Source organism: Emydura macquarii, unplaced genomic scaffold (genome assembly GCF_026122565.2).
Source record: "Emydura macquarii macquarii isolate MOO-44397 ecotype Brisbane River unplaced genomic scaffold, CSIRO-AGI_Emac_v2 contig_554, whole genome shotgun sequence".
NCBI lineage: Eukaryota > Metazoa > Chordata > Testudines > Chelidae > Emydura > Emydura macquarii.
In genome coordinates this window covers 16261749-16288247 of record NW_027130691.1, presented here as the reverse complement: position 1 = coordinate 16288247, position 26499 = coordinate 16261749, and the positions used below count along the sequence as shown (strand labels likewise).

The 26499-nt window shown below is 42.1% G+C and overlaps 1 protein-coding gene across 1 annotated transcript in view; it reads left to right on the top strand.

Moving 5' to 3' along the window:
• The first annotated feature begins 4571 nt into the window (after nt 1–4571).
• UBE2L3 (ubiquitin conjugating enzyme E2 L3) overlaps nt 4572–26499 on the top strand; it is an 84650-nt gene continuing 62722 nt past the window's right edge. Inside the window, exons 1-2 of the mRNA XM_067539900.1 lie at nt 4572–4655; nt 5408–5445. The gene's annotated coding sequence lies outside the window, so the exon portion shown is untranslated. The remainder of the gene's footprint in view (nt 4656–5407; nt 5446–26499) is intronic.

Below are 26499 nucleotides of genomic sequence, written 5' to 3'. Positions count from 1 at the left end.
AGTGGTTTCCAGCTGTATTTTAAAGCTAGGGACCAAAAGGTAGAGAGGTGCAGGGAGCTATCTCACGCCATGCTGTGCTAGAGGAGTCAAATACCCAACCCTTGTGGTATGTTAACTAAGCAGGGAGGAGACAAATCTGGAATCTGTTTTAGCCAGATTTAGAAATTACTTTCATCCAAAATCTCCATAGTTTGGGAACCATCAATTCTGGACACACCCACTCTAAGGAAATGCAGACAGACAAATACCTAATGGAGCTGAGCCAAAAAACTATAAATTAGGAAGTTGGCACAGTGGAAAATGGTATGATAGGACACAAATCTGTATTCAGCTTAATATGTATATAACAGTTACAAGGGAGAGACTAATGAGAAAGCCAGACTTGGACTTTCCACTAAAACTGTGGATATCTGAGTATCTGCTGGAGCAATAGGGCACAGGCTATGAGTACACACCCATCTGAACAAGACTTACAGGCATACAAGAGAAATACCAACATATTTATAGTGTGTTCAAGCAAGGCACACAGCCATGGACATTGTCATCCAAACAGACATTGCCCCCAAAACACATCCACTGTGGGCATGTCTAGCATTGGGCACAACATGTGCCAAATAGAAGTACTATTCAGGCATGGACAGTAGCAATATCAGAACCAAGATCAAATGAGAAAGACAACACCAGCATAAGTACATAGTTCCTGGGGACGGGGGCACATATAAGTAACTTTTGAGAGATGTTTGGTACACCAGTGATATCTTGAGGAGAGCGACCATTCCAATTCTACTCAGATACTGGTGCTTATAACAGTTATTGTTAATAAATATATTGCACTAGTCATCTGAGGCCCCAGTCAGGATCAGGGCCCATTGTGCTAGGTAGTGTACAGACACATACAAAGACAATGATCTTTTCCTGTGGATGATGGTGAATATATTGAAGACACTGGGTCTGAAGCAAGTGCAACAAACAGATTTCATCCTAGTAGTGTGTTAATAGCTCAGAATAGAACCTGAAGAGCTAGTAAGCCTGGCTGGAATTATATCCCATACTCACATTAACCTACAAAAGTTTCATCAATGCTGTTTCTGGGCAGAGAAGCATCTGTGGATCGTAATATTATCCACAAGACAAATTATTTAGGTTCAAAAGAAGAGTTGGTAGATGAAACCTCAGCAGCTTTTCATGGCTTTAGTGAGTTTAAAGTCACTTACTACCCCTCGATGGACTCTAAAACACCTCCCGCCTTTCAAAGCTATGCCAGTGGCTGGTTTATGCTCCTGCTGAAAAGGCAGGAGGACATTGATGTGATATGTAGAGTTGAATCCCTACCCTGTGGGTCAGCAATGAAGCCATCACAGAAAAGAACATGTCCCTGCAGGAAAAAAAAAAAAAAGGACTCAGGAGTGGGTGTGCCCCTGTGCCCTGACAGCCATTCAGCACCGCTTCTCCCAACGGCCGTGGATGTCCAGTGCCACCTAGCAGACAAAGCAGTTGTTTACAATAGTGAATGAAAAGGGTGGGTACCAGTGAGTTAAACTCAGCAGCGGCGAGTACTGTGTTCGCTTTCTGCACCTTGTAGTGCAGGTGCAGATTTCAATAATCTCTTTTTGCTGTTAGGCAGCAAGGGAAATTTTCCAGCAGTGAAACTTTTAGAGATTTACAAGAGAGACACTTCATTGCTTATTGCAAAGTGTTTATTGCAGCCACAACACAGAAAGTAATCTGACTGCAAAGGAAAGCAGGATATAAAATGTACAAAGGAAGAACATGTTGAACTAATTCAGGAATAAAATGCAGTTCTAGGAAGGAAGCAAAATGCATGGGGACAAAAAACCAGGGTATGACTGAAAGGAAAATACAGGCAATCGCTAACCTACCGGCTTGACAAGGACAAGAAGAGGCTACAACATTTTTAAGCATGGTCTGCTGCCTGCTTTGCTGCATACCCAATGGGACAACACTAAGAATCCCACTGAAAAAAATTGTTTCTTAATGATATGGTGAGGAGCAACTGAAAGAAGCACCTTTTCAGGTATTAGTACTTAAGTTCTGACCTAGCCACCTGTGCGAATGGTGCTCCAGTGGAAAAAGGCCTGTTGGTAATAGTATATGCAATGAAGTCACACCAATGTGTGTTTGAAGAAGAGGTCCTTCTACAATCAGACCATAAGCCCCTGGAAGACATCTTCACTAACTTAATCAACAAGAGACACTCCAGAATGGCTATGGAAGAGACTGCATTTTATACCACAATATATTTGAAAAGCTTCTTCATCTCTTCTATCTCTTCAGCTGTAAATACATCTATTCACTATTATACAATTCTCACTAAGACCTCTTCATAATTAGTTAGGTTATTTCAATTTCCCCACCCCTTTTTTGTGTGTTATTGCTGCTCGAATTATGATTGGAGTCGGTGGATGCATGCAGGGAAAATTACTTTGTTACCCTTGCATATAATAACCTCCTCCTCTAAAAAATATTCTTTAATAATTATATTCTAGATAGTGCTGGAATTCCACTTTCATTTTTCATGAAGGTTTGTTCCAGTGGAATAGAAAGGCAAAGCGCAAGTTTTTAAGAAATTCATGTTTGATTTGGAAGAAAATGTTACCAAAATGTAATATAAATCCCAGCGCTATCTAGCATTGAGATGAATTGGTCATATCTCACCCCTCAGAGCTATTGTTTTTGTTGGTCTAGCTGCAGACTCAGTGGGATGGTCCAGCATTGGTTCACATTTGGAAGATTCTCTTTGCAATCATAAGGGCTAGAAACTTAATTTTTAAAACCCCCAAAGTTTCCATTCAGTAGAAGGAGATGGGGTCTTCTGTTTTGTGCTGGTAGAGTGCCACCACTTATCAGTTCAATTGCCTCCCAATATCATACACACAGTGATATACTATTTTAATTTCTTTGGGAGAAGGAGGGATATTTTATTGCTATAAGATGAGTTCTTTTGTTTTATACCATTTTATTAATGCACTGCAAGATACCTATGTCTGCCATTTTAGTGATTATGGTCTATGCAATGGTGTATCTCCATTAGATTATAGATGCACAATGTCATAGGTGGAAGGCAACTGATCATAAGTGTGTGTACACATTTCAGACTGATTTGTTCAGTTCTACTTTTATTTTTGTACTTAAAACATTTTTATTAGAGTTTTTAGATTTAAGATAGGGGTACTAAGTTGTATTTTAGATTGTATAGAACAAACCATAGAACCAGCAGATGCTTGTTAAAATGCTGTACTTCTGAAATACTTGTGGAGTAGATTTTCAAATTATAGCCTAGAAATCTCTCTCCATCTAAATGTTAAAAAAGTAGAAAAGCAAATACAACACCACATAGATGCTTTTTTACTTTCCTTGTGTGTGTGTCTGTTTGAATGAATGTGTGTATTGCATATATGAGTAATTAAGACAGCAAGCTAACAGACTAACCAATCATCAGATGGAGGTAAAGTAGACAAGATGGTCAAGGAAGCAATTCCAACAATAGGAGTGCATTAAGAAGTAACATGTATTGGAGAATAGTACACTGGTTGCCAGTTGGTGTCTAGGTGAAATTTAAAGTATTTGTTTTGCCTGAATGCTTTGGGACCTGCCTACTTGCCAAATGGTTTGTGATTGCTCATCAGCCAATGTAAGTGTGATGGAAGAAATGGAATTTATTTCAGCAGAGAAACAGAAAGGATACGTCTTCACTGCAAAAAGAGATGTGTTCTTACATTGGGTTAGCTATCGCAGTATAAAATCCTAGTGGAGACACATCACAGGCAGTTTTTACCTCAATGTATCTAGTTGAAGTCAACCTTATACCCCCCATACTTGGGGTTGACCTTGACTAGCTACTCTGAGATAAAAACTATCTGTGCCAGGTCTGCTCTAGGATTTTACATCGAGATAGCTAACTCATTGTACAAACACACCTATCTTGCAGTGAAGATGTTGCCAAAGAGAGGAGCCATCATAAAACCATGCAATAACAAGTCCCAAAAGGGTGGGAAAAATTGTCCAGAGCAGAGTTAAAGATCCAGGAAATGCTCGAGGCTTGAACAATCCAAAGCAGTTTTCTGAATCAAGATGATGAAGAAGATAGTAACCAGATACAGATGAGATGAACAAGGAAGATTCTATTAGGTTCAATTACATGCAAAGAGGATCCTGGCATGTTCGGACATGTTGCACTGCAGCTGCATGGCAAAAGCTGCTTTTTAAAATCAATAGAGATGCAAACATCACTTTCTCTGTCTCACTGTATATCTGTAGGGTGAAATACTGGCCCTCCTGGAGTTTTGCCATTGACTTCAATGGAGCCAGGATATCATCCATAATCTTTATCTGACTCTTTTCCATCAACTTTTTTTTCTGGACCCTCTGTGTTACTCTTTTTGATGAGGTCTACTCTACACAGATGGTGCAAAGACTAATATTGGCTTGAGAGATCAGGTAATCACCTGGTTGCACCTGAGAGTGGGTCGGGCCTGATGAAGGATGAAGTCCAGCTGGGTGGGTAGTGCTATAAAGAGAGGAAGTCAGGAGCAGAAGGGAGTTGTAAGGAAAAAGGGAAGAATCCTGCTGTGACTAGTCACTCTTTTGGTAGCAAAGATTGGGGAGACCTGTGCGGGACAGGAAAGCTCCTGCAGGTGAGCAGAAGCCTGAGGTGAAAGGGGGTAAGACACCTGGAAGATGCAGGATTAGAGCACAGTCTTGTTGATGACCCTGACAGAAGGGTAGGAATTAGACCTCTGGGGAGAAGTCTTGGTAGGGTGCTGCTTGTCACAAAGAGCTCAGGAAGGGGTGGGGAAAAGGCCTGAAGATGGCTAATAGTAGGAATGAGTCCCAGGAGGCGAATGGTGAAGTGTCTGATGGAACAAAACATGGCTGTTTGTCCTTGGGTTCCTGGCCTGGAACTCAGTGTAATGGGTGAGCCTGTGTTCCTCTTCCACCCAGCAGGAAGGTGCTGTGATGCCCCCTGACCTAAGGGAGCAAGGACAATTTAAAGCCCTGAGAGACAAGCATGAAGACCACAAGGCCAAGAGGTGGGGCTGGGGACTAGATGTAAAGACACTGGATTTCCTATTGGACTTTCTTTTACCTGTCCAGAGGACCAAGTTGGTAGAAGAGAGACCTGGACAAGAACAGAGCAATTGCCAGCAGGGAACACTAGAGAGGACAGGGCGGCTATGTCATGCCCAGCTATGAATTCTGTTTTCTACATAGTCATATGCATTAGAAAATGTAACATCCAAACACACTGACTGGAGTGGGTGACAGTTACAAAGTGGCTACTCCTCTGCCTGTGAAAGAGCCCATTGGCAGGACAGCAACAGCTAGTGGCTAATGGCATCAAAGGTTGCTGAATGCTAATAAAATCCATATGTCCTTTTGCCAACAGGACGGCATTGACTGAGGATTCAAGCCTCTGTACCAACAGTGAGTCATTTTGTTTGGCACCAGAGCAGAATGTTTATTATGACCGAAAATGTTAATGAAAGAATAAGGGTATGGAATATGTGTTGCTTTATGCTGGCAGTGGGTTTGCCAGGGAGGCCAGACCGTCTTACTCTACCAGATGCTCTGCTGTTTTGAGAGGCTGAGGCAGTAGAATGCACCTGACAAAAGCGAAAAGAGCTGCACTGATACGTCTCCTCCTGTTGCCTTTGATGCCTTTGCCTTCTGAAAAACACCCTCCTGTCTGACTCTGATATCCCTGTGACTGGTGTAAATCAGGAGTAACTCCACTGGCATCAATGGTGTTACCCTGCTGTATGTAAGAGGAGAATCCAGCCCAGTGTTTGATGTACTTTAAATGAGGTCATAAACACTGTTGGTCAGTTTTGTGAGTTATCTTCTGTGATTAACGCTGATCAGCATGGAAAGCCTCGCAAGGCATTTCGTACCGTGTAATGTGAGGTGACTATAGTTCAGGGGACAAAGAATAAAGGGGTTGGGATTTTTTCAGCTGCAGACAGAAGACTGGCTATGAGTGTCTGGAAAAGGTTAGTCTCCTTATTGTCCGTGTTGGCACTGTGGTATTAGCATGGTTTTCCGACAGGCTTTGGGTGCGGGATACCAGCCCCGGCTTTATAGAGTGCGGACAGAAAACTCCAGGTGGTTTTTTGTTTGTTTGTTTGTTTCCCCCCCCCCCCCCTTTAAGATTTGTATTCTATTTTTCTTTAAGACCAAAAGAACATGGCATTGATTTCACATCGTTCTAGCTCAAAGGACTGTTCAAGTAAAAGTAAACTACAAAGCAGCCAAAGAAAACACACAAAGCATATGCTGGTGCAGTGTTGTCCCTGTACCATCTCTTAGGGATCGTATACCAGTGGTGTAAGATAGAGTATTCCCTAGTTTGCTCTAACCAGGGGAGAACGTAACCTCCTGACTCAAAGGGTGCACCGTTCTAAACTCTAGTGTAATTGCAGTAACTCATAATATCTTTTTGGACATGATTTTGAGTTATAGTGAAGGGGGGCACTGACCACCCACAGCAGCACCCACTGTCCCGACACTGCAACCCTAATCCTGGCCAGGTGTGGTGGGGAAGCCCTGGGGTATGGTGGGGCTAGACAGTGAGCCCTCCCTGCACTCACCCCACAGCAGCACCTCCTGTCCCACAAATCTGAGTCCAGCTCACCACTCCAGGCATTGCGACCTGGCACCTGGGGTTACAGTGCCACTGAAGTGTGGCACCCTTAGTTTTGTGATTTCTGTGGGTGCCAGTGAATCCACGCCAAAGTCACCCTGGCTGTAACTGATGCTGATGCAGAATCAGAGAGCATTAACTTTCTCCATTTTCTGTGCAAAGTGGAGTTCAGATGCAGGGGAGGATGGAGCACTGCATACTGGTTTATCACTGCCATAGTTTCAGGCTGTTAGTAAAGTAACTGCAGCAGGAGGTATTCAGCAATATTTCAACTTGGGTCTCTGTGGAGGAGAAGGGTTAGAATATATTAACTCTTTACGCTAACCCATTTCCCTGGTTAAAAACGAGAGTCCTGTAGCACCTTAAAGACTAACAAATTTCTGTGGGCATAAGCTTTCATGGGCTGCAACCCACTTCATCAGATGCATGAAATGGAAATCACAGATAGGAGGTATATATACACCCAAGAGTAAGAAACAGAAATGGGGAGGGCAAGTGCTAACAAAGTCAATTCAGTTAGAGTAGATGAGGCTTATTCACAACCGTTGATTAGAAGGTGAGAATGTGTGAACAGTGACAATTACTACTTGTAGTGAGAGAACCATTCCAAGTCCCTATTCAGACCCACTCTGATTGTATCAAGTTTGCATACGAGTTCCAGCTCTGCAGTTTCTTGCTGAAGTCTGTTTTTTGAAGTTTTTTTGTAGAAGTATGGCAACTTTCAAGTCAGCTACAGAGTGTCCTGGGAGATTGAAGTGCTCTCTGACTGGTTTATGGATGGTATCTGTGATTTCCATTTCATGCATCTGACGAAGTGGGTTGCAGCCCACGAAAGCTTACGCCTGCAGAAATTTGTTAGTCTTTAAGGTGCTACAGGACTCGTTTTTTGGTTTTTGGTTTTTTTTGCTGTATACAGACTAACACGGCTACCGCCCTGGAACATTTCCCTGGTGTAATGTTTGCAAACCGTATAACATGTTGCCAGGTGATATTCTGTTTATCCTAAAACCCTAGTAGAGATAAAAGTTGAGAGAGAGAGCGCATTTATATCGTGTACAATAATTGCAGAATATATATATCTGTATCATAAATAAAATGTAGCATTTACATAGTGCTTTTCATCAGATACTAACTAATGAATCCACACCCCTCTAAGATACAGGGCAGTAAATATTACCCTCATTATTCCACAAATGGAGGCAAATTCTTGCTTCCAATATGCAGATGAACAAGGTCCTTTCACATCTGGAACAGTATAACAACACCTCTGTTATCTCCATCCAGCACAATAGAGATGCTGTATTTGCACTTCACAAAGGGAGAAGGCAATCAACAGCTCATGCAGAAGGGCTCTGTACCTTCTTGCATGACAGAGTGACTCTGCATCACTCTCACTTGGGCAAACCTGGGCACAGGAATAGGGGGAGAGTAACAGGCCATGTCTGCCAGTCCTCCCCATTCTCTAGGAACATGACAATACCACATTTTAAAATACACAGGATTTGTTTGCAGAACCTACAGAACATGTCTTGGGCCCCAGGAGTCAATGTCCGAAGTGTTCCTCATGCCCAGTCTTCTGCTCAGATAATTAGCCCATGCCTCTCTAAAACACGTGCAAGGCATATTATTGTGACTCAGTTCTTTCTGTTTATGCAGTAAATCATGGCTCTTGTGAGTTACAGCCGTATCCCTCCTGGCTGGTGGAGGCCAGTGGGGCCATGCTGAGTCTGTTGGTGGTGATTGTCAGCATCCCTTTTGGTTGGATTATACATGTCAGAGGATGGTTCCTTAAGCAAAGGGCGCACATAAGCCTCCTTTGAAACAGTCACCCACTTATTACATTTTCAAACAAGCAACTTCATGCTGTCTCCCATGCTGCTCCTTATGTTTGGGTGGCACTCCCCAGAAAGATCTGCAAACCTATCTCATTATCTTCCTTCAGATCCCTCCTTAAAACTCTCCTTTGCCACAGGGCCTACAAAACTCCTTGACAGGCTGTGGTTAGGCTGCTGATGTGCTGAGATGAATGCCTATCGTGCTGACCAATATTAGCTCATTGTTTCCTTGAAGTTCTCTGCGTTCTGTCTGTTTCCATCTCTCGTCTCTTGTCTTATACTTAGATTATCAGCTTTTTGGGGTAGGGGACTGTCTCTTTGTTCAGTCTGTTCAGTGCCTGGCCCAATGGGGTCTTGGTCCATGACTAGGGCTCCAAGGCTGTATGGTAATAGCAATAATAATTAATATAAGATGCCTCAATCTTCTAGACCGGTGGTACTTACGAGAAGGCTGGGTGGTATGCAAGCCGTACCGCGCCGCCGAATCCGCCGCTGGAAGTGCTCTCCTACCTGCCCTTGCAGAACCTTGCCGCCGAAAATGGGCAAACGGCGGAAGGGTTTCGGCGGCGGGCGTTGTTTCCCCCATGTAAGCCACCGCAAGTCTGCCACCGCGAAACCCCGCCGCAAATCTCTCCCCGCCGTGAAATCCTGCCGCCGCAAGTCGCCCCCCCCCCCCCCCCTGCTTTTTTTTCCCGAGTGGTACTCGGGGGGAAGGTTGAGAACTTCTGTTCTAGACCCATGTCAGGATGGTTACAGCACTGGATATGCTTCAGAAACTACACTTATCACACTGGTCAATGGTCTTCGGAAGTGTCCATGGTGATAGTATTAGATCTTTCATCTGCCTTTAGTGCTGCTGATCATGAGGTGATGTTGACTCACCTGTAGTCTGAAGTTGGTCTTGGAAGATTCTATCAGGAAACATTCTTTCTCTCATGCAGGATGCTACAGGGTTCCATCTCATCAACCCACTTGTTCAACATGCTTGTGGGGCAGATAAGTGAGTTAGAGAGGAGACATGACTGGTGGTGGCAACAGTATGTTGATGTCACTCACTTCTATATCTTCATGCTAACTAATCGTGCTGGTGCAGCTGAGTCTTACCCACTGCTGGGTAGAGTTTGCAGCATGGATGAAAGATAACTGGTTGAAGCTCAATCAAAATAAGATGGAGGTGAGGACAGCAGGCTGGGGGAAACAACTATAGACAGAGATTATATTGAGTGTGCATCAGACTCTTGTTCCCCTTGGGACCTGGTTAAACCAGCTGCTGCTTTTTAGATGATCATTACTATCTGTGACCTGAGCTGCTTGTTTTCCATCTACATCTGGCCAGAAGGGTGCAAACTTTTTTTTTCAGATGTGGCTCTTTGCTACTTAGACTAGGGTAATGCTCTCTGCATGGGAGCACATCTTAACTCCATCCAGACACGTCAATCAGCATGGGATGTGGCTACCCACTCAATGAGTGGTGTCTGACTGGAAGCAGATTACACCAGGGTCCTGTGACTTGCAGTGGGGCTACTTGGCTTCTCTGTGGGTCGAGGTGTTGGTTCAGCCCTCTACAGGCCTGAAAGCTTTGAGACATGGCTGCATGACAGACTGCTTGTATTCCTGTGCAGCACTTCCACCTCACGTCCACCAGAGGCAATCAAGCCAGAACCCTCTTAATTTACATGACAGGGAGTTGCTGGCAAGTCATTGTCCTTCCATTTTGGAATTACTGCACCCTTTTGGTCCAAAATGGCTTAAATGTCTTGACCTTCAGGACATGCTACTGAGACAATCTGTTTTCCTATATGTTTGGAAAGGTGAGGTGTGACTGTAAGGCAGGATCTGTTGGCTTGAATGGTTTTCTGTATTTTAAAATTTGGTAATGCCTGTGGAAGCTTTTAGGGATATTGCAGAGGCACTTGTTTTAGTCTTTTAAAAATATCATAATACACAAATAAATGGCATCTATTACTGTTACTTTGCTGCTCAGAATGAAGGAGTAAGATAAACTAATTTAAGGAAAATGAGAAGATATTTAAAAAAATAAACTGACAGTACTCTAATAAAAATGCATGAATATGTTAGTGTTGTTTTCTAAAGTAAGCGACTACCTTTTTAATTAAGAATTAAAGGGTCTATATGCATGTGTACAGTGGAGACACTGCAAGTGATTTTGAGATGAGGATAAACTTTTCTTTTTCACCTAGCTGAGTTGAAATTACTTACCACTTGAATAGCATCTGCAACAGTGTACAACGTGGAAGCAATTTTTCTTTTGTAAGAAGATGAAAAAGAAATAAAGGAGTCAAAGAGTAAGCTGGCTGAATGGACCATTAGCACCAAACTCTAAAGATGTAGAAGTCAAATAGGATAGAAAGGCCCCATAAATTTTTACAACTCTTTGGAGAAAAACACTATGATTATTAAAACATGAAACCTTGCTTTTCTAAAATGCTTAAAAGATTAATATAGAAATGTCATACTGTGGCTGCTGAAGGGATTATCCTTAATGGGAATGTTAGAAGTTATTTTAATGTAAAGCAAACATAGCCACTGAAGAAAGATCAAAAGTAGAACAAATTCAAGGCTCTTAATTTCAGGAAAATGAAGTTTGTCAAGAAACTATTCTGCTTTCTTAATAAGAATGAGCAAATTCTCCATAAATATTCTCCAAATGTGCCAACATCAAATGTGGTGACCTCATTTAATTAGTCATTACCTAATCCAATCACTAGTGCAAAAGCAAAGTTTAGTTCTCTTTTGGGAAGAATGTAAAACTCCTAGTTCCCATTTCTGCACGAGGAAAATATACTTTTTTGCAGAAGTACATTTTTTTGGTGAGGTCATGTGTGTAGCCAAGTAGTGTCTGTGATAATGCATGGTCTTCAGGCAGGTTTAGGTCCATCACATGATCCAATGGAAAATGTTAACTGAGTTTGTGGTCTCTTCAATGTAAGGCCCCAAGGTTACATTTAAGAGGATTTTTTTACTTTGAGTTTTCTTTTTTTATCTAATGTTGTTGCTTCTTCCAGCAAACTGGCCCCAATGCTACATGCTGCCCTGGAGTCAAAATAAAACTTCAAAGTTTAAATTAATGCCTTGTTGTTAATTTAGAGTAAGAAACTTAATATTCTCTTTGCTGTTCTGAATGGCGCTTAATTTACTGTCTCTCCTGTTTGACTGCTACAATGACCAAACACCTGATTCCCTTAGAACCCCAGTTAGCAGCAAAAGACTGTCAATTCCAGAAAACTGTAATTGGTTTACAAATTGTGCTGGCATCTACTTGTTTTTTCCACTAATGTGAAGCATGAAACCACACTACACCATGCTGCAGTCCAAACACATTGCTGCCCTTGTTCCTCTGTGAAATGGTTGAGCGGATGGAACACAGGTTCTTTTAATATTTATTTTTAAAATCATCTATCATCACGTTAACACTCAGTTTGAGTCAACTAGTTTTGCAAGAAGAACATTCCCAGAAAGTGAAAAATAAAAGTGCTAGTCTGCTACATCACTATATTCTGTACCCACAAGTTCATTTAATACAAAGTTCAGAGATGTATATGCTGAAAACAATACCAATATTGAATAATCAAATAACAATGACAATATTTTTCTTGGAAAAAATAGTTTGCAGCTCTTTAAAGGAAAATTCTGATTCAGCTGACAAAAAATCTGCCTCTTTTTATTGTCTTCCACAAGACAGTAAAGTAATGCCCAGATCTAAACTCTGTTGAACAGAAAAAGTCTTTTTTTTTTTTTTTTGACCTGTCACTCATCTGCATTGTAAAACGGTGCAAATCCTACGTATAGTCACTTATGAGCTTTTGGTTAAGTCAAAAGAACGTCATCATCCAATTATTGTTAATGTTCACTTAGGGACATCACTTCATCTTTGAGTTCTTTCTTTCTTATAAAGTATCCCTTTGCACCTTGGAATGCCTGCAGCAATTTCAGCTGGCTCTAGGAATGCAGCTTGCATAGGCTGAGCTGCACAGTTGGATTCAGTCTTGACTTCCATCCTCAGGAAATATGTGATCTCTATATTTTCTACATTCTCTGCAAGCAAATGTCAACACTGATGACAAGGTGATAGTTAGAGATGTGTGACTAACTGGTTTTTTGGTTTGTTGACTGTTCTTCTTAATGAAAAGACAAACAATAATAAAAATAATTTCTGGTTGACCCAAAAATGATTTTTTCAGCAAATTGAAAAGTTGAAGGAAAATTTTCTTTGACTTGAACAAATATTTTATTCTGTTTTCAAACTTTTTTTTTTTTTTTTGCATTTTTTTTTTTTTTTTTTTTTTTTTTTTTAAATTGAAGGAAATTGTGGGGAAAAGTTATTGTGACCAAAAAAAAAATCAAAATTTTGTTTCTAAAATGTTGAAACCAATATAAATTTGCAAAACATTTCAATCTTGCCAAATCTGCATTTTTCACCAAAAACCTGTTGACAGAAAAGTTTTGCCTGGATCCAAACACAACGCTTGAGACGTGCAGCTTAGTATGGTGTGCACTTGGCTCAGAGGAAGGAAGGTCTCAATAGAGACAGAAGGAACATAATGAGTAGAAGTAGAGGAATCTAGTTAATTACCAGGGATCTAAACACCTAATGTTCTTTCTTGGTTTAATAATTGTAAATTTAAAAAACTCCAACTGGCTTCTGTTACAAGAAACTAGAAATATATCTCAAAATACTTAGAAAGCTAAGCAGAAGAAATGGGAGCCAGGCTTTGTAGAAACGGAACTTTCATTTGTAATTGGAAGTATAATCCACAGTTGTACAGGCACTTGAACACTTGGGAATGTTACCTACTGATACCATATGAAGTTATTTGCACACCTGACTTTTATTTGGTCTCCGTAAAAATCAATCTCCTACTTCTCCAGTCTGTTTGCAGACCATGCTATATGGTACGCATCCTAATTCTGGTTTACTAAAACAGTGCCTTACCAGTGAGAGAGCCTGGGACACATGCACATAAAAAAGATTACTGCTAAGATGTGAAACAATTTCCATATCTCATTATTATTATTTTTATCCCCCAAGCCTCTTTGAAATAGAAGCAAGATCAACCTAGGAAGAGATACCACTTTGTTTCTAGTCCTTTTTCTTCATATGGTTTTAGGAAATGTGCTGTTAAGATAAAATGGAAGCGCTATAATTTCTCAAGGTATCCTAATTGTGACAGTGCTCTTCTGTTGACCAAGGTGTGGTCTACAGGGTGATCACACAAATAAGGTTGCTGTGGCATAACTCAGTGAAGATGTACCTTGGCAAGTGTATACAGTCTCTAAAATTTAACAGATTTGAGGGCTTCAATCCTTGCCTCTCTGATATTTCTTGAATTTGCAAGTGTAAGACAATACAGTAAAAATAATCTATGTGCCCCACTTCCTCATTAAAATATGCATATATTTTAATTAATTGAAGTGCTCTGATTACAATACCAAATGCAGGATGTGAATCATTGCATGGCAGCTCTGAATTCTGTCAATACATAAAGCTTTTCAGCCCAGTCCTGCAATCGTTACACACAGAGCAAGTTTTACTCATGTGGGTATTTCCAATTGCTTCGGTGAAACATTAACAAAAGCGGGGGCAGGATTAGACCCATAAACCTCATCTGTCTTATGTGCTTGCAATTAGAACTCTCCCCTTGGTGGTACCCATCAGTCAGACAAGTGGTACCAGCTGTGGTTGTGGTTTTTGTGATGTGAACACATGTCCATGAGAACTTGTTGGACTCCATATCATTTCACTTAACTGCTGACAAACAATTGGATTATTTCCATTAACTACCAGGCCCAAAACTGAACCAGTGTCGAAGGGGCAAAAGTCTATCCCAATAGCAAGGACCTGAGCCCAAGCCAGCCGATCCCCAATAAAATGAAAACTTTAAAGCTGTGTATCTAAACCTCCCACCCCAAGATTCATTGTCAATGACCCTTCTTGAAACTGGGACAAGATAAACAAATGCAGATAAACCATCCCATGTGTCAGATTTCTTCATATTGCTTTGGCAAACGAGGTGTCGTTTTAACACTGTGCATACTTTTCATTCACTTTAGGGTATGTCTACACTGCAGATGAGAGATGTGGCTGCAGCACCGCTAGAGAAAGATAGAGCAAAGATAGCTTGAGTAACAATAGTAGTGAATCCCAGAAGCGCAGGCTAGCCCTGTCTACCCAGGACCCTGGGCACATACTTGAATGGCCACTGCCCATGATGGATTGAACAATCCATTCATTTGTCAGGTACTGCATTAGAAAGCACTTCATGCCATTAGGTGGCTGATTCTAACTGAGGCCTGGTCTGTAATTAAAATTTAGGTCAACATAGCTATTCACATCCCTGACTGGCGTAGCTATGCCAATCTAGCCCCCATTGGAAACACAGCTAGATTGACAGAAGAATGCTTCTATCAGCCTAACTGAGCAACAAACTGTTGCCTGCTAGCTGCTATTTGGTCTCTGCCAGCTGCCTTGTTGTATCTTCCTCTTGGATTGGATCTCCTGGCTATCAGACCGCTTGTGTGAACTCTGACCACTGATCTGGACTGCCCTTTGACTCACTTGACCCCTGGGTATTACATTATCTCTTTCCATATCACCTTCCCCTTAACCTCAAATATTTCCTACTAATAACTTATACTGAATAGTCCTGGCTTCACCTTATGTTTTGACTTCCTGATAGGCCATCAGCAGTGTCAAAAATAAGTAAAAAATTGCAGCTGTAACTCTGGAAAACCAGAGGTTGTTCTCCCTCATCTTCAGGATTCCAAAACCTCCAGTACTCTTTATACTTTTTTACAGAGGCCTGGTCAGTACTTAAAAATTAGATTGACCTAGCTACCTTGCTCAGGGCCAGGAAAAATGTAGCGTCCTGAACTCTGTAGTTAGGTCAACCCTGCTCCCAGTATAGACACAGCTAGGTTGACAGAAAAATTCTTCATCAACCTAGCTACTGCCTCAGGGAGAGATGGAATAACTATATTGACTGATAAATCCTTTCTATTGATGTGGGAAGTGTCCATGCAATGGTGGTGTATTGACACAACTGCAATGTCATTCATAGCTGTGCCACTGAAGTGGATGTGGTGTAGACCTACCCTCAGATACTAGATTGTTCTGTCCCAGTACTCCGTTATGGTAAGAATATTGCAACTGCGTGAAGCCCACACAATGGCTGTAATAGGCCTTGTCTTAACCTATGGAGTTCCCATTTCAGACTAAAAAATGGGAGGGAGGAGGTATAGGAGGAAAAACTTTTCACTCCTAGTCTCAAATGCCTTCCGAATAACTAGAGTAAAGCATTATTTAGTGGTGGTGTGTGTTAGGGATCAGTAGGGACTACTAGCAAAGAATCATGCTCAGCTGCAAACCTGTCAGTCGTGTCTTGGTTGGGAAGCATCATAAGAGACCATGGTCTAGTTGTTTCATGTACAGATAGCCATGATCTGGGGTGCGTGCCACTGCTCAGATGGCTCCCTGTTCTCAGAGAGGAGGCCTCTCTCCATTCATCTAATATCCAGCCAGCTCCAGGACCAGCTATGGACAGAAGACAAAGACCATGACCTGCATGGTGAGTCAGCTGGATCCACTGAGCAAAGCATGTAGCAAAATCAAGAATGTACCTGGTGTGAACACCCAAAGCAGTCAAGGGGTTCATAACACTGTACTACTTTCAAATTTGAACGATCATTTTAACAGATTATTTCCCTATTTTAAATTATCTTTTTTGCAACAACCACAAAAAATAACACAAAAAATTTCATGTGACAGGAGAGGGGTAGCTGTAGGGTGATGGGAAAGGAATAACTGGTGCATACATGCACAGTTTTAGCCACAGAACTAGCGGGTTTTAAGGAAGTTCGATGTACAGCGAAACCTGACTTTTGATGACTAAGGGGTTTGAGAGACTCAGGGAGCACAGTTGGTCTTCAAAGGTGGCTTTCAGTTGCACTCAATGGGCCTGATTCACCATTCTTTTACACCAGTTTTATACTGGTATGACCCCATTTAAGTCAGTGTAGCTCCATTAAAGTCAAAAGTGTTACACTGTCATAAAACTGATGTGACAGCCTGGTGAACCAGAATCAATGTGTAAGGAAAGGTACCTTAAGGCAGCAGATTGCCTAGGAAGGATGATCTTTTGTACAGCTTTTCCTGTAGTAGAACTTTAATTTTAGCGTGGTAGAATGAGAGTGGCTTTCTGCGGCCTTGTCTGTCACCATTTACACCTGTGCAAAATGAGTGTAAAATGTTGCCAGTTCAGAACAGCCAGTTTTGCACAGGTCTGAGCAATGACAAAGGGAGCAAAGCAGTGGAGAACTGCACCCTGAACATTCCAGATTGTTTCACACACTGCACTGTGCAGGTCCTGGTTACAGTGAACCTCTGCTTACAGTAAGGTGGTTATATGGGAAAAAATTACTTCTCTATTAGAGGGTTTCACTCTGCATGTATAGACAAGGGCCTGGCTGAACGTATGTATATGACAGAGAAAGAGATGAGGCCGGTTTTACAGGCCACCATTTTGTTCTTGCTCTGATAGAAAGCAACAAAATGGTTGCTATTAGGGCTCCCTGGGATAATGACCCACAAAAATTCCAGATGTTAGCTCTGTGATCAGTCTGGATTAAAAGGAATGCTTTCTCCATATGTTCTGTGCAAGGAACAGCAATTACCTGAACCCTGACTACTGCACAGGGATTGAACCATGCAAACGGGGCATTTTGCATTGTGAATTATGGGCAGAAACTGCAGTCTACCTCAGGTACAAACAGCAAATAAGCCCCAAATAAATGCACTCTAACTGCAGGGAAAGGGTTTATCCCACAAGCAGGGTCCTGCAGTATTTTCACATTTCACTCAGTGTGTTAACTGGTATCAGAGGACTCACTAGAAGGACACATGCTGCCAATGTGAAATACACATTATTCACTTTCCTTTATTTTTTAATGCCATTCAGGCACAACATGGTGAATTTGGATGCAAGTCCCGGCACCGTGTCATGACCAGTTTGTAAGACTGTGTTCAAACTTTTATTAACGTGATTGTTCTAGCAAACTGCTGTTCTTTTACATAACCAGCCCAGTTTTTAGTTTCACATGGGGGACCTGTGAGTGAATATGATGCAGGTTGCTTAAAACAGAGAACATCATGTGTAGGTTAGTCAATGATTGTGTAATATGCTGTAACTGACAAGACCACAAATGGAAGTGTCCACTAATAACCAAAGTACAGTGAGAAGGAAGTAACATGCCTACAGACATATCGGCCGGGAGTCAGCAAGCTGTGGAAATAAAGGGCTAAGAACAGCTATCCCAAACTGGAGAATTTCTCATTTGCTTGCTCACTCCTTTGTACTGAGGAACAGAAGGGTGCGATGAGCTATGCAGGATAGCAGAGTTAAGAAGCAGGTTGGACTGAAAAAGGAGGATAAAATGTTAAGCGTGTCCCTGTACCTTAAAACACTCTGTACCCAGCTAACACATTAGTGAATCAGAGCAGCGATCTTCTGACATCTTGTGGCTTCACTGTACAGTACAACTAACCCTTCCCCCCACAGCCTGAAGGCACAAGTGTCAGCTGAAAAGCTTGACCTTGGCATTAACCACAGGCAAAGAAGATCCTTATATATAGCCACATTCCTCTCTCAAATGCTGGGTTGCTTCCCCCGCCGCTCCCCAAAGAATGTGTGTGTTTGAGTGACACTGCATCTTCCTAGGTGCTTACATATGGGTTTAACATGATTTACACCAGAGATGGCCCCAAACTTAAATCCTGGAGCTGAACTAGATCCAAATTCTGTGCCTGCCACCCTGCCTTTAATGAATCAACCAAAGACCCTAGATCCAGACATCCTGAGCTTTCCCAGATTCCCTCTCCCTATCTTTGCCCCACAAACTCCTTATTTCTCAGGTTGGTGTTGGCTTTCAGTAGAGACATGGGACTTTATTTCCCCTGTGTAGAATATGAGTAATTCCTTTTTATTTAAATGGCCCAGCTTCATTCATGTCTTCAGAGGCCCCTGGAATTTTAAGAGCATGAGATAAAGATTTCATTTTTTTTAAGGATCAATTTAGCTTTTTGTTAAAAGATCCAAAGTTGTTACAAATAACTTAAATGTACAGCTTTCTAAAAAATCAAATGTAATGTATACATAACATCTATCCTCTGAAAGATCACCTTGTTCTTGAATAGCTTCACAAAGGAATCTTTTATCCCCTCTTCTGAGCAGCTGTTCCCGACTTTGGTCTTTGCCCCAATTACTCTGTTTCAGAAGTTGGAGAGATATGAACCACACTGAATAATTTCAAGAACGGATATCAAGTCATCTTCTTGGTGGCTGGATCCCACTGAGTCTCCCTCTTGTTTTTCATTGCCCTGGTGTTTTAGCTCATGGGTGGCACTGCACTGTCAGAGACAACAGCTCTAACCAGATTTGGAGCCTGGGAATACCATCACCGAGACTAGAGAGAGCTCAGACTGCCCATGATGTGAGTATTATGCAGAGGTGCTGTGTGTTGAGAACTAGGTGGGGAGATGAGATGCTTCTCATATTTTACAAAGTGTGTTGCACACATTATCTACTCCAGATCGCCAGATCACCATACATGGGAAAATATATTAAATGACACTATGCCCAGGATCTTTCTGAAATCCATGCATGGAGGAGTACTCCATCCCATGGGGGGAGGAAGGGGCCGCAGTTGCCTCTGTGGAACTGTCATCCCCTCCACTCTGGGACCCAAAGAGAGAGTAGGCTGTGAGCGGGAAGGTCAGAGTTGGGGCCAGAGGGGATGCATACCGTTCCCTGTGAAGCCCAGAAAGAAATACATGGAAAGGTAAGAGAGCCATAGGTTGTATTAACATTTTTGTGCCCCCACCCTCCCATCAAGTCTTTCACACTGGCACTTCCCCAAGCTTGGGAGGCAGAGCCAATGGGAGAGAGGAGCTGGGGGGATAACTGATAGGGGCTAGGAAGCAATGCAGAGGCTCTGGCCTTCAATAGCTCCCCCAGGATTGTGTGAATCCCAGTTGATTTGCAGGGTTAGGAGTTAGACCAGTGGTTCCCAACCCATGGCCTGCAGGGGCTTTCAAAGTGGCCCGTCGCTCCCCTCCCTCTGGCTGCAGAAGGGAGCCGCTGCCTAAGGACCCAGGTGGAGGGTGTTGCCACAGGGCTAAAAGACTGGTGCAGGCTCCTTGCTGCAGCCAAGGGGATGGAAGAGCAGCACTCCCCTCCCCCTGGTTGTAGCAGGGAACACAGCGAAATGCTCTGCCTGGGTCCATAGGCTGTAGAAGGGAGCCACTGCCTAGGGACCCAGGTGGAGCGGACGGGGCTACAGGATGAGTGCGGTTTCCCTGCTGCAGCCAAGGGAATGGGAGATTAGAAAGGAGGGAGGCAGCCTCCTGTATGAACTCCTTCTGTCTGGCTGCAGTGGTGTGGGGGCTACTGGTGGAGACTGGTGGCCCTTCAGGGTTGTAACAATGATATCTGTGGCCCTCGAGTCAAAAAGATTGGGAACCACTGAGTTAGACCCACTGGTTCCTTGGCTCCTACCCTCCTTCCATCACTTCCTAGGAGGATTTGGAGGAAACTCTCAGCAGCCAAGAAGCCCCTTCTGGACTTTTCTGTAGGGGGACAAAATTGAGCTCAGAATTACAAAATTATCCAGTTTTCAGATTTAAAAACTGCTGGTTACTGAAACAACACTAAATGATGTGAGAGGTTTCTCCCAGCCCCGCCTCGCGTATGAACCCATTTTCAATTCAGATAACGTATGTGCTTTATGAAGCACATAATGGACCAAATTCTGCTCTCTGTCACATCATATAACCAACCCTTTTAAGTTCTGTGGGTTTGCTAGAGCTCAGAGCTGGAATTTGATCCACTAAACGTGCATATACCACAGTGAAGCCTGTGCTAAGGGTCGCCTATTGTAAGTCACCTCTGTCTTGTGCAAGCACTTCACAATATTACCAAAATCAGCTTTCACATTTAACTATATTAACTCTTTAAAGTCTACCACCAATATGCAACAGACTGTGACTTGTGGCTACTCTCTTAAAACAGGTTATAAACTGAAGATGATGCCAAGTGTTTAAAAAAAAGAAACGTAAACCAAATAGACATGATTAAATGCTCAAAGAAATTCCCTTTCAAATTTTCATAACTATGTATAGAGATTTCTCATATATATATATATATATATATATATATTAACACAGTCTGTACAAATGTGAATTTCCTTTACACAAACAACTCACACTTATGAAAATATAATGGTTGTAATGACATATTTTGCCACTGCAAACTAAAGTCATCTGTTTCTCTCAGATGCTAAACAGGGCAAAGGCAGCTGCAATTTGAACTTCTTTGCACTGGCCAGCTAAAGTGGGGGAGGGGGTGAGTCGTCCTCACTAACTTGGTCCTTGAAATAGCCAGAGTACAAGGTGGCTTTGTTAGAAGATGACTTATTACTCACTGGGAACTGCTGTGTTGATATTACTAGCTTAATTTCACTTAGTAGGACTCTGCACCAGGCTAGAAGCTCAGTCTCCAGGAGGATACAGAGTGTCTCATATTGACTCAGCGCCACCTGTCTAGAAAAACATGGTTCTCAGAAAATGTCTTTGTTTTCCCCCCTATAATTATTATTTGTTTCTCTCACAATTTCCTGTCAAATCATTGTAAGTGTGGCACATTTTAAGAAGTGGTATTTAATTTAAAAACACCACCACCAACAAAAATCCCAAAAAACAAAACCAGGATTTAGGAATATCATAATTAGATACTGAAAAGACCAATTAGGTCACATCTTTCTCCTTCCACCTGCAGAATATAGTTGGACTCCTAGTAGAGGATGTACAGTAACAGATATTAAAGTGATTCTACGTTTGAATGTGTAAGTGTATAAGAGAGAGAGAAAAATGTTACCTTATATCGGCAGCTGCATGTGAAGAAGAATTGACACAATGGCATGTGTAGGGCACTCATTTGAATAAGTAACAAGAGGAAAGAGAAGAGGAAAACTTGTGATTTATGTCCATTTAATTATTTTAAGTTACAGAATGCTTACATACAAGCTGGCTACAACTGGCTTTCTGGAATGGGCCAACATCCTCTTTGCAGCTGCTAGAGCTCAATGCTCCACACCTGAAATGTAAGACCTAGCATATCTAGTACACTGTAATAATAATCTTCAACTTGTTTGTCACCATTTAGAATTTTTTCCATGATTTTTTTTCATCTGGTGAGCCTGTACTGATTTTAAGATTTCAGAATCACAATGAAAAAGACACATATTACCCATCAATAAAGAAAGGCAATCTTGAATATAACATACAGACTGTCTGGATATATAGCCATCTTTTTTCACTGAGGAATTTGTTTAGGTTAAATAAAAGGAACAGGCAGGAACCCGTGGATTTTCATTTGGTGGTGCTCTCTCTGTTCTGCTTGGCTTCTCGGCTTTCAATAGATCCCAAGGTCAGGCTGTTATTTGTTGCTAGGCCAAAGTGGCAGCCTCCCACCCTAACAATGCTGCTATCTTCATATCATCTGAGCTATGGGGGCCACATTGTGATGCTTTGGCAGTGTTGCTAAGGAGGTTGCTAGGTTAGATTGATGTCACAATGTGGGTTATAAATTGCCTTTACTCTGCTGGCCCTTGCTTGGCCCCATCACACAATGATCTAATAGATGGCACCGAAGTCTTCAAATGATACATTGGAGCAACATGTTAAGACCCTGAACTTGGCAGCAATCGCATGTGATAGCCATTGAACAAAGGGACCACTTGTAATACAGTGAAGAAAATAAGCAATTGTTTTTTATACTATAACCAAAATAATAATGTGTTCTTTCATGTCCAGAAATTAACAAAACTGTAGTGACAGAACCCCTTGTCTGTGACCCAAATGCATGAACTAAAAACAGGGCATTCAGTTAATATGATACTCTGCACTTTACTCACACTATTGTTGAAAGAAGAAAGTTTTTAAAAGGCATAAGAGAGTGTGAGCTGAGGTAGTGACTTAGCCGGAAGTGTGAATTTCCCAGCTTTGAGTGGCGTGCGCCATAACCTCCACAATACCAAAATATGCCAGAGCCCTCTTTACAACAGTGTCTGTTTTTAATAGTACAAAAGCGACAGGCCCTGTATTTATACTGAATTGTTTGTATGTTCCAAGGCAGCTTCCTCAGAGGAAGGTTGCCACTTGCCTATTGCAAAAAATAATCTGTGGAGAGTTGTTTTCACGGATTTTTTTCCAAACTCATGAAAAGAGCACAACTGAATTTTCAGTTCGTATTTTCAGTTCTACAGTGCGTATGCGTTTCATTTCATTTTATAAAAGAATAAAAAAAAATTGATTGATCAACATTCATGCCCTTCCGAGCTGTTCTGGTTTAATAAGTAAATACATCATTAGGCAGGCTTTTCTTTATGCACGATGTCTTGATAGCAGGGCTTTAGCCAAACACCTCTCATTAGTGTTAATGAAATTTATGTGGCTAAATCCCCATACAGTGTGTTGAGCATATACCTCAGTATATTTATAATTATTTTTAAAAACTGCATTACTCTCAAGACAGATCAGAACCCAGCGACTACAAAGCCATTCTGGTCCATAGAGTGAATACATATTTATAAATTTTTTTTGAAAATGCATATTATATTTACTCCACAGAGCATAACAGCTCTGCTAGCTAACACACATTAAAGGAGGTAACCAAAAATCCAGAAGAAATGTCTTTAAAAAATAGTTGATGCAGATGGGCTACTGTAGTCTTTTTAAAGATTAATTTCCTGGCAACTTACAATGTGTTTTTTATTATTAAAAGCCATTGGACCATATTACTCAAAAGCTTGCTTTGTAAATTTATTTTGCTCTTCTTGGGCCCTATTCTGATCTCACACTGGTTTTGTACAGACGTCAGTGGCCTGAACTCTTGATTTACACTGTGGTGAGATGAGAATCAGGCCTACACAGTTTGAGGATCACGTGCAATCCCACTGAAGTCACTTGTAATCACTGGGTAAGTCTGCACAGCAATTAAACACCAGCAGCTGGCCTGGGTCAGCTGACTTGTGCTCTCCAAACTTTGGCTGCGAGGATGTCAAATTGCTGTGTAGATTTTGGGGCTTGGGTCTGAGCTTTGGGACCACGCGAGGGGGGAGAGTTCCAGAGCCCAGACTCCAGCCTGAACCGAAACATCTTCTCAGCATTTTTTCACCTGGCACCCAAGCCCCCATGAGCCCAAGTCAGCTGACTTGGGCCAGCGGGGCTCTGCCACAGATTTTTTCTTCCAATGTAGATGTACCTACTGAGTCAATGGTTACTCAGGAGTGTAAGTGTTTGCAGGGATGGGACCAGGCTTTTAAAAATGTGCTCCCATCGGAAGCTGTGTTGGATTTAAACATTAGGAGCCCTGTGTTTTCTACTTTGGTTTACTTTTAGTAAAACACGTACTGCAGCATTTGAAAAATGAAGGAAGACTTACTTGACAGTGAGGCACTGCTCTGTTTTTAATGCTATTTTTTTTTTTGTTACGTCCTATTCTTTTCTCCCATTTGCTTCCTCCTAACATACAGTATTTAGCTTAGTTCAGTGGATGCCCTAAGTTAAAAGTATGTGTGACTAGATGAAATGTAATGGAAGTAGCTATTTTATATTGGGCAAATCCTGCCCCCTCCTCCATTGCCATGAAAGGTCCCATCATTGTTGTGGCTCCAGAGCACAAGGGGACGGCAGGATATGGGGATCCCACATGTGGGCTCTCCATGCAGCAAAACCTAAATCTATGGGGTCTCTGTATGACCTCCTGCAGCAAGGGTGGACAGGGGGAACTGGGTGACGCTGGTGGCCACTGCCAAGCAGGGCCACAGGAGAGGCAGAAGAGACCTCACCCTCAGAGCTATATTAAGGGCCATAAATTCCCCATTAAGGAAAGAAAGGATGCTCTGGTTGTTAAGGTGCTAGCTGAACACCTGGGTTCAATTCCCTGCTCTGCCACAGATTTCTTCTGTGACCTTGAGCAGGTCTGGGAGTGTCTATACAACAATCACAGAGTGTGAGTGCAGCTCAAGTAACGTATCCGAGCAAGTTTTAATCTAGCTTGCTGGGGTATTGCTAGCGGTGAAGCTGTGGTCATGCACGTTGTAGCATTAGCTCTACGAATAATTATCCAGGGTTCCAGGTGGGCCTCTACAGCCTGAAGTGAAGGACATCCCACCTGTCTTCACTGCTCAGGACCTGAGCTAGCTAGATTAAAGCTAGCTTGGGTGGGTCTATGCAAACTGTAATTACACCCCATGACTGCAGGATAGACATGGCTTGAATCTCTCTGTGTAGCCATCTGTAAAATGAGGATAACAGCACTTCTGTGCCACAAAGGGTGTTGCGAGGATATAGTCATTAGTGCAGGGGTGCTGGGATGGTGATGGACAGAGATGTGAATAATTCTTTCTCAGCTCCCATATACTCCCCCATTCAGATGCTCAGCATGGGAGACAGGAGTTAGCGCTAAATAAACAAGATAATTTGCAGTTTATTTATTACAATATAAACAGCATGGGGGGTTGTTCTCTTTCCTGTTATACTACTCAGTATATGAAAATTCCTGTATTTGCAATAACACAGAGGCCTAACAGACGACTTATTTTAGAAGAGGGTACACACTACAACAGTGCCTGGGGCTGTTGCTTTAACTATGTGCTTGATGATACAGTGTCTGCCCTTAATACTGAAATTCACAATTCTTGGACCAGGTTAAACTCTAACAAATACATTTTGATTTTTTTTTAATGATGTGCTCCAAAGTGTTCACTGGCTATGCCAAAATTCAGCCCAAAGGGAATTTTTACCGCCAACTTGTAAATTCCCAACAAGCAGAACTTATAACAAGTGTTGACATAGCCTTAGCTATAGTGACAACTAAAGGTGGTCCCTTGGGAAAGAAACAAATAAGTTTCATGCAGTAAGGTAAGAGTTGGGCAGAGAAGGTGAGGCAGCTAAATTTTTCCTCTGAGAATCCCTGGGGGCTATTGTGTGAGACAGCATGTGAAATGAAGCTGAAGCAGATCGCAAAGCAGGCAGAGGAAGAAACTCATTGGAATTTTCTCGTTTTCATTAAGGGGAAGGGGAATGTATCCATATATATATATATATATATATATATATATATAAACCAGAATTTCTTCCCTCAAAGGCAATCAGGGGTCTGCTAGCATGTCAGTGCTCGTCTTCTTACTTACTGTTGTTGGCTCTGACTTATTTCTTTGTATCAGAGAGCTGACAGAGGAGTATGCAATGAACTCTTGTATGTAATCTCATTGCCTCAATGGGGGCAGGAGCAGGCACATTTGTTTGCAATCTGTCCGTGTCTCTTAAGAATAATAATACTAAAAAATCCCTCCACATGTGAGTCAGGTTTATTTCCTTGTGGAACACACAAGAATCAGAAGTTTGAGATTTTAAAAAAACCAGTCAGGAACCGAGATGCCCTTCTGCACACCTGCACGGGACCAGATTGTGATCTACATGTCAGTGGCCCAGAGGTAAACACAACCAGTCCTGAGACTGGGATTTTTGCACAAGAGGTGCAATATGCATAGCTGGAGGAACTATTTCCCACTCCACATGATGCCTTTCTTTTGTTTGTTTGTTTTGTTTTGTTACTTTTATTTCCCCAGAACCAGCCCACATTTGTTTTTATTTCCTTCAGTTTTCTCCCAATGCTCCCTGGCAGCAGAAGGGAAGGGTTTTCAGTTCCTCTGGCAGGAGAACAATCTCCAGGATTGGGTGTTGGTGTGATGTCCTCCCCCCCTGGAGGAATCAATGTAGGGGTGGGCCAAGCTCCCTCAGAGTGGTAGCTCAGGTCCAGCCTGATCCCACTTGCATTGCTTTCTGTGGGGCAGGGTCAGCCCATAGCCCTCCTGATGGTGCCCTCCCCTTTTTCTTAGGGTTTACTTCTAAAATGCACCATATTT